General features: G+C 38.8%; 1 protein-coding gene across 18 annotated transcripts in view; it reads left to right on the top strand.

The window, feature by feature from the left end:
* LOC138059176 (tetratricopeptide repeat protein 28-like) overlaps positions 1–7,500 on the top strand; it is a 52,022-nt gene that overhangs the window by 41,051 nt on the left and 3,471 nt on the right. For 16 of the 18 annotated variants that reach the window (XR_011134178.1, XR_011134179.1, XR_011134174.1 and 13 more), the window contains one exon: positions 1–884. This exon is cut by the window's left edge. The exons of the other annotated variants lie outside the window; for them this stretch is intronic. The gene's annotated coding sequence lies outside the window, so the exon portion shown is untranslated. Of the gene's footprint in view, positions 885–7,500 lie in introns of those variants that run through there. 18 annotated transcript variants of the gene reach the window in all.

Here is a 7,500-nt window from a genome sequence, read left to right as displayed (position 1 = left end):
TTTGAACAGTTTAAGAATCGTGTTATCAATACATTTTACTCTATATCTGTTGAGACTGTGAAAAATTTAATACGCTCTATGCCGAAACGAATTGATATGGCGATTAGAAATAAGGGGAAGCGTATAAAATATCAAAGAAATACCACTATTTCCATTCTGTGGATAACTGCGTGAGATTTCTTCTCGCAAAATGTAAACTTTCAGAGACAATATTAACTATCGCACTATTCGCCAAAAATAAGGGGGAAGGGGTGGTGTTGCATATTTCAAAATAGAAGGGGATGAAAATTGGTCCGATGGCCATCAAGACGACGTTTAGCGATTTTTACATAGCAGAATGATTTTTTCCGGTCATTGTATGAAAATGATTCGCCATTCATTGTGACATGATTTCTCTTGGAGCTCCTGAGAAAGAATATTGAAGTACATTGCCTCTTAGTCCTTATCTCAAATAACTACACAATGGTGTCAAAGGAACACGGAACCTTTTCATTCTTTTGCTATAATCTGTTCTATGTACAAAAATAAGCTACCTTTGTTGAAAATTACATTATTAAAATAGATCATTTGTTGTAACGACCTGTCGACCTTCTTAGCGCTGAAACTCAACAATTTACCACTGTGTTGTTAAGTAAAGTAATTATATTACCATAGACTTTAAGAACTATCGGTTCACCATGGTGAAGCTCTACAAATAGCCTTATTGAAAAGCTTAATCAAGAAAATTATCCCTAAGGTGCATGTTCCGTGATCTGTTCTATCACTTAAAACACTTGTAGATGCAGTAGCTTTTGTTTTTGGTTCCTAAAAAAGGCAAAGAATATTCCAAACACCATGGTGAATCGTGTAACACTTGAGCCATAGCAAAGATTAAAAATGTCAACAAACTCGGCGGTATTTACATAAGATCAGTCGTAATTGATTTAGTCATCTTGTGGGAAAATAAGTCGACTAAAACATTTCCCACACGGGGGGACTGACTTCTGCTGTTCCTCGGGTACTTGATGGAAGAGATTGAAGACCCGTCACCTAACCTTCATCATCTGAGTCTCCCTGTCATCAACAACATTTAGCAACAGACATGCTCTCATTTATCGCGCTGAGAACATCTAATTAGCTTAGGTAAATATTATTTCCCCTTTTCAAAAGTTGGAAAATATATTTCTTCAGAAAGTGAAGTTTCACCAGCTACCTCACATTTTCCCGCATGTCTTAATTACTGCCTGTATGTGTCACACATTGCTTTAAATTCCCTTATTTTTATCTTTTCCTTTTATTTTTAAATATAACTGAACAATAATCCGACATCCTAAATTTCTCTTTCTCATCTGTGCGCGAACCAAGGAGGTATATTCCATCAATGATCGAAAAATTCGTCTTGAACAGAAACTGTTATTCTTTCCTCTCTTCAGACTAAATACAATACTCGTCTCAAATCGTTGAAACAGACTCCGTTTCTCTCGAATTTTCTGGAAAAATCCTGAGATTTCTACTTCACACTGTTTTCCCAGAAGATGATTCGAAAAATGATGGAAAATGCTTTTTTTTTACTTCTTGATTCAAACAGATTTTTTTAATATACGCTCATATTTCCTACCAGCCAATCAAAACGCGCGTCTGGCTACATAACCAATCAAAAATCGTGTGATGTCACAGCCGTGTTTCCATACTCTCATTTAAGGACGTTCGCGCCCATTGCTACTGCGCATTTTTTCACGCATGTCACGCATACGTCATGCATCGCACACCACGAAGGTAAACACGATGCTAAAGGTGCAAACATTTTCCACAAGAATGGAACGTGAAAGCAGGTAGCATTATGGGATAGCTGTGGACCCAGGTCTTCTCGGAAATGTCACGCAATGGCGTGACAGTGCGAAAAGACAATCGCTCTGAGAACTTCACAGCGATTTTACTCTCTTGAATGCTTGGTGACCCCCATTTTCTTTCCGTAGATCACTTCCTTTTCTGATTTTGTCTATTTTAACAAAAGACAAAAAAAATCAGTACGTGAGAAGTTACAAATATTTCGCCTTTTATGCTCTCGTGCGACCGAAGTTTTCTTTCTTAGACTAATATGTATCGTTTTTCAAGGTCTATATTACCTCAGAAAAAGACATCAGCTGCAAAAGTTTGTTTAGTTGTATTAGTTGTGTTGAATTGAGTACGTTTACCTGATCTAAATTTCACTAATGTAGCTTTTTTTATTGCTGACAGTTGTAAGCAAAGATCGTCTTAAAATAACGCAAGCTTCTAAAAGTGCACCTCATGTTCTCGAAAACGAGCACGGTGACCCCCCATTTTTTTTGCCTTTTTGGCTAAAGTAGATCATTACCTTTCTGCGTGGCAAGTTTTAAAAAAATCAGTACGTGGGAACGTTTTGGGCGCGAACGTCCTTAAACACAGCTATTGACCAATGTGAGTGGATTCCTCAAACCTTAAAACCTGACTGCTACGTATTGTCTGTTCGGGTCCGTTAATTTTGTTCTTGTCCTGACTGTTCTAGATATGAAGTAGGACTTATATAAAGAAGCTAGGCAGACTTTTGCGTATAGCGATTTTAAGGTACTTTTGTGGTAAAACAGTTTAGTGGAACGGCTCTGCCTATTAGCATATTGCGATGGTGTTTAAAGGTATAATCAATAGCGTGACTCGGGCACGTGCGTATTATCTATGTCGAGTTAAAGGCCTATCTGTGCGAACAGTTGCCAGCATGTGCAAAATTTCTGCGGCGAGTGTTTATAGAATTGCACATGAGAAAACTTATAAGAGGCGCACTTCTGAGGAGACGTGTAAAAGAGGTCGCAAGAACAGGTTAAGTGACCGCGACAAAAGATGACTGATCCGATGCATTACCGTTTTGAGGAAAAGAGAGGGAAACTTTACCTGTAAAGCACTGATGGAGGAAGCCGGAATTCAACAAAGGGACGTATCTGTAAGAACAGTTTCTCGTTTCCTCAATTCACAGCAGTACTGCTATTTGCAGACTCGCAGAAAGGGGCTCATGACAGCGGAAGACCACAGCAAAAGACTTAAGTTTGCAAAGTACATGAAAGCCAACTACGGCCAGGAGATTTGGACAGAAGGAATTTCCTTTTATCTGGATGGAGCAGGATTTACGTACAAAAGAAATCCACTAGATCAGGCTCGTGCACCAAAAGCTCGTGTATGGAGAAAGAAATCAGAGGGTTTGGCTCCGGGATGCATACCAAAGCGCCACAAAGAGGGAAGTGGAGGCAAAGTACTAAGACTGATGGTGGCAATTTCTTACAATAAAGGAGTTATCTGCTGTGAACCATACGAGAAAATGACTGGTCGTTATTTCGCTGCGTTTATAGATAACCATTTTGATCGCCTATTCGCAGCTGCTGACAAAGGATGTAGCCGAACGTTTTTACAAGATGGGGATCCCTCTCAAAATTCGGCATTAGCACGGGCAGCGATGCGACGTACAAACAGTACCTTAATCAAACTGTGTCCAAGATCTCCGTATGTGGCGGTCATTGAAAATGTGTTTCCCATGGTGAGTAGGATGTTAAAAAGACAAGCAGTGCAGCAACAACTACGCCGAGAAACATTTGAACAGTTTAAGAATCGTGTTATCAATACATTTTACTCTATATCTGTTGAGACTGTGAAAAATTTAATACGCTCTATGCCGAAACGAATTGATATGGCGATTAGAAATAAGGGGAAGCGTATAAAATATCAAAGAAATACCACTATTTCCATTCTGTGGATAACTGCGTGAGATTTCTTCTCGCAAAATGTAAACTTTCAGAGACAATATTAACTATCGCACTATTCGCCAAAAATAAGGGGGAAGGGGTGGTGTTGCATATTTCAAAATAGAAGGGGATGAAAATTGGTCCGATGGCCATCAAGACGACGTTTAGCGATTTTTACATAGCAGAATGATTTTTTCCGGTCATTGTATGAAAATGATTCGCCATTCATTGTGACATGATTTCTCTTGGAGCTCCTGAGAAAGAATATTGAAGTACATTGCCTCTTAGTCCTTATCTCAAATAACTACACAATGGTGTCAAAGGAACACGGAACCTTTTCATTCTTTTGCTATAATCTGTTCTATGTACAAAAATAAGCTACCTTTGTTGAAAATTACATTATTAAAATAGATCATTTGTTGTAACGACCTGTCGACCTTCTTAGCGCTGAAACTCAACAATTTACCACTGTGTTGTTAAGTAAAGTAATTATATTACCATAGACTTTAAGAACTATCGGTTCACCATGGTGAAGCTCTACAAATAGCCTTATTGAAAAGCTTAATCAAGAAAATTATCCCTAAGGTGCATGTTCCGTGATCTGTTCTATCACTTAAAACACTTGTAGATGCAGTAGCTTTTGTTTTTGGTTCCTAAAAAAGGCAAAGAATATTCCAAACACTATGGTGAATCGTGTAACACTTGAGCCATGGCAAAGATTAAAAATGTCAACAAACTCGGCGGTATTTACATAAGATCAGTCGTAATTGATTTAGTCATCTTGTGGGAAAATAAGTCGACTAAAACATTTCCCACACGGGGGGACTGACTTCTGCTGTTCCTCGGGTACTTGATGGAAGAGATTGAAGACCCGCCACCTGACCTTCATCATCTGAGTCTCCCTGTCATCAACAACATTTAGCAACAGACATGCTCTCATTTATCGCGCTGAGAACATCTAATTAGCTTAGGTAAATATTATTTCCCCTTTTCAAAAGTTGGAAAATATATTTGTTTCACCAGCTACCTCACATTTTCCCGCATGTCTTAATTACTGCCTGTATGTGTCACACATTGCTTTAAATTCCCTTATTTTTATCTTTTCCTTTTATTTTTAAATATAACTGAACAATAATCCGACATCCTAAATTTCTCTTTCTCATCTGTGCGCGAACCAAGGAGGTATATTCCATCAATGATCGAAAAATTCGTCTTGAACAGAAACTGTTATTCTTTCCTCTCTTCAGACTAAATACAATACTCGTCTCAAATCGTTGAAACAGACTCCGTTTCTCTCGAATTTTCTGGAAAAATCCTGAGATTTCTACTTCACACTGTTTTCCCAGAAGATGATTCGAAAAATGATGGAAAATGCTTTTTTTTTACTTCTTGATTCAAACAGATTTTTTTAATATACGCTCATATTTCCTACCAGCCAATCAAAACGCGCGTCTGGCTACATAACCAATCAAAAATCGTGTGATGTCACAGCCGTGTTTCCATACTCTCATTTAAGGACGTTCGCGCCCATTGCTACTGCGCATTTTTTCACGCATGTCACGCATACGTCATGCATCGCACACCACGAAGGTAAACACGATGCTAAAGGTGCAAACATTTTCCACAAGAATGGAACGTGAAAGCAGGTAGCATTATGGGATAGCTGTGGACCCAGGTCTTCTCGGAAATGTCACGCAATGGCGTGACAGTGCGAAAAGACAATCGCTCTGAGAACTTCACAGCGATTTTACTCTCTTGAATGCTTGGTGACCCCCATTTTCTTTCCGTAGATCACTTCCTTTTCTGATTTTGTCTATTTTAACAAAAGACAAAAAAAATCAGTACGTGAGAAGTTACAAATATTTCGCCTTTTATGCTCTCGTGCGACCGAAGTTTTCTTTCTTAGACTAATATGTATCGTTTTTCAAGGTCTATATTACCTCAGAAAAAGACATCAGCTGCAAAAGTTTGTTTAGTTGTATTAGTTGTGTTGAATTGAGTACGTTTACCTGATCTAAATTTCACTAATGTAGCTTTTTTTATTGCTGACAGTTGTAAGCAAAGATCGTCTTAAAATAACGCAAGCTTCTAAAAGTGCACCTCATGTTCTCGAAAACGAGCACGGTGACCCCCCATTTTTTTTGCCTTTTTGGCTAAAGTAGATCATTACCTTTCTGCGTGGCAAGTTTTAAAAAAATCAGTACGTGGGAACGTTTTGGGCGCGAACGTCCTTAAACACAGCTATTGACCAATGTGAGTGGATTCCTCAAACCTTAAAACCTGACTGCTACGTATTGTCTGTTCGGGTCCGTTAATTTTGCTAAGGAGAACTTCAAGCAGGATCTTCAGGTATATGAATATTGGTCTTGGTAACATTCGCTTCATACTGAAATCTCAGTCAAACAGTCCAAAATATCATTATATTGGAGCGAGAAAACTGAATCAAGTAATATATACAGTATATAGACGACTTGCACTGTTATGCACTTTTCCAGGCAGTAAAATATCAACTTGAAATGTAGTTAAATTTTGTTAGCTTCATAGACACTACTGAAACGATTTACTCTCGCCATTCGATGGAATTGTATAAATCGATCGTTTGTTTTGAAGTTGTAACAGGGATCGCGAGTAGAAAGCCACGGTAACCAGATTTAACTTGATTTCTAGGCGTTTATTTCACAGCAAAGAGCTCGGGATAACACTGCAAGTTCTCTTTCCCTTTGTAAAACTCCTGCGTATAACTCACATATAAAACCCTGTTTAACGACCACGAGGTAAATCTGTTCTGATGGTGGAGCCGATACTAATACAATTTACCCTCTGGATTAAGATTCAAGTCCACAAAGTATCGCTCCCCTCGCCTGTGTTTTCCTTGTTAAGTCAAGTACATCTAGTCATCAGGACAAATCTTCTTGACTATTGCTGCGTCATAGCCTCGTTGGCATACACAAAAACAAAGATGGCGGATTTCAATTGAAGCGTTATTGTTGGCTAGTTAAATACATTAAGCCCAAATGAGTGGTCAAGTATGACAATGCAGATAAAGAACTTTCGATTCAGAATAACTTTTTCTAGCTGGGCCGTACTTTCCCTTTAAGTATGCCGTTTACAGCCAACGGGAAACGGTAGGCTCCTATTTTTCATAAAAGCGTGGAAATTCTTTCATTTTAACTTGTCTCGTTCCTTTCAAACGTTTCTTTATATCTCGAGCTAAGAGGACAGAAATGAGCTAATATCAAGCAGGGTTCTTACATTTTTGGCAAAACACTAATTTCACTCACGACGTTTGCCGTTTGGGGTTAACGTCATGGTTAACCTCTCTAATAGTCGTCTCAAACGTTGATGGCTCTGTTCAGTAATTAATCACTATCCAATGGACAACTGAGTTAGTCGACAGTGGATGCCGTGCTATCCTCTCCTGTTTCTGAAAAACCCAGACCTGATATTTTGTGCGCTACGTTTATTTGCAGTTACTCCTTTTTAGAGGAAAATTATAAAACGTTTCTAAGCAGCTGCGCATGCTTTGCAATAGGTTTTCACTGCTTTGGCCGGTTCCATCCTTCCTTGTACTTCTTCGAAGATCCTATCAGCAAGCAATCATTAGACCAAAAGAGACTTAGTCCTCAGGGTAGTTAACAGCGAGATGATTTCCGGCTCCTACTTCGGATACCGGATGTTAAGACAGGCGTAAAAGCTTTCCTTATGCCAGTGCGCACGTGCAGAACTGGAAAAGAATGAATTGTGACAAAACTCAGATTTCCATGGGCAGTTA

This window comes from Montipora capricornis, chromosome 8, assembly GCF_036669925.1.
Source record: "Montipora capricornis isolate CH-2021 chromosome 8, ASM3666992v2, whole genome shotgun sequence".
NCBI classification, from domain to species: domain Eukaryota; kingdom Metazoa; phylum Cnidaria; class Anthozoa; order Scleractinia; family Acroporidae; genus Montipora; species Montipora capricornis.
This window is presented reverse-complemented; position numbering and strand designations above follow the sequence as displayed.